General features: G+C 39.2%; 1 pseudogene; it reads right to left on the bottom strand.

Moving 5' to 3' along the window:
- Window positions 1-372: 372 nt before the first annotated feature.
- Window positions 373-520, bottom strand: LOC121139076 (annotated as a pseudogene).
- Between the last annotated feature and the right edge of the window lie 1067 nt (window positions 521-1587).

The raw sequence follows: 1587 nt of genomic DNA, 5'->3' as shown, positions 1-1587 counted from the left end.
GGAGGCAGAGGTAGGATGATCCCTGTGAGTTCAAGGTCAGCCTGATCTACATAGTAAGTTCCAGGACAGCCAGGGATACACAGTGAAACCTTATCTCAAAAACAAAACAAAACAAACCTAAACAAATCAATATACAAAAAAAAAACAACCCAAAAAACAAAAAAAAAATCAGGGAGTGGAAATAGTATCTAATAACTGTTTTTTTTTTCCTTGTAATTCTCTGTTCAGCTGAGTCTTTGGATTTAGTTTAGCATTTTCTGCTTCCTTTTAGAGACTGGCAATGTCAGAAGTAATACAGATTATGGAATATGAACTCTGTGTGATTTATGCAGCTTTTGAGAAATTTTAAGCTTATTCTTTTTTTTTCCTCCCCAGGGGAGAGTGTGAATACAGTCCCCCACTACCACAAATCACTCAGTTGAGTTTCCCGCATTTGAGGAAATCATAGGGGTCAGCACTTCTGAAGTGCAATGGATACAGCTTATTCTTTAAAAAAACAAACAAACAAACTTGTATTTGTGACTTTCTTCAATAAATTCTTAAATGTAAAAAGAAACAAAATAGTGTATGTGTAGGTGTAGGTTCTTGCCTGTGAACCTGTAACGGTGGTCACACCCCTTTGGGTGTGGCTTCAGGCAGATGGAAGCAGAAAGAGAGAACTATAAGGCATAAGGCGTGGTCTTGCCTGCCAAGGTCTTTCTTTTGTGTCAGCCTATCTGGTAGGAAGGGCAGAGAAGCACTCCCATGGTTCTTTGCATTTTTTCCTGTGTAAGTGTTCCCCAATAAACACCCATTTATCATTTATCTTGGGTCTAGTGAAATCATTACACCCTTGCCTTCACATATGTATCAGTTTTCATGAGGAAAGAATAAATGCTTTACCCACAATCTCATAGAACCAGTTAACGTTAATAAGCCATTCAAATGACATTAGCATTCATACCCTTTGTTTCCATTTAAGCATTGCTGGAAAAATTAAATTCACAATTTTGTCCTCTGGTGAATTATGGAATGATATAATTTCTTTTAGCCTTACTGAAAACAAGTTGTGTTGCTGCTAAATATTTGTTTTGAGGCTAAGTAATTCTTTGCATTATAATCTTCTTCACCTGTCAGAATAGGGGCATGAAGAGACAAAATCAGAAAGAAAAGACAACCTCTTGAGCATTAAGGCAAAATCAAGAATTGACAGAGTACATACAAATTAGTATTTTGTGAAACTTGTTAGTTTGTTTTCTTTTAGTTTCGATAGGTCTGCTTTTTTAATTTAAATTAGAAGCAAGCTTGCTTCACCTGTCAATCCCAGCTCCCTCTCCCTCCCCTTCTCCCTCATGCCCCCAGCCACCCCACAACCCTCCTCCCAATCTCTACTCCATTCCCCAGGGAGGGTGAGGCCCTCCATGGGGATATCCAGAGTCTGTCATTTCATTCAGGTACCCAAGAGTTCAGACTGAGAGTGTAGGAGGAAGTCTGATGCCGCCATTAAACATGTGACTTACTAAGTCTATGCCGCCATTAAACATGTGACTTACTAGAGGCGCATACAGATGAGGTAATAAAAGGGCGGTTTACCACACCGCTAACCAC

This window comes from Mesocricetus auratus, unplaced genomic scaffold (genome assembly GCF_017639785.1).
Source record: "Mesocricetus auratus isolate SY011 unplaced genomic scaffold, BCM_Maur_2.0 Super-Scaffold_6730, whole genome shotgun sequence".
NCBI classification, from domain to species: domain Eukaryota; kingdom Metazoa; phylum Chordata; class Mammalia; order Rodentia; family Cricetidae; genus Mesocricetus; species Mesocricetus auratus.
This window is presented reverse-complemented; position numbering and strand designations above follow the sequence as displayed.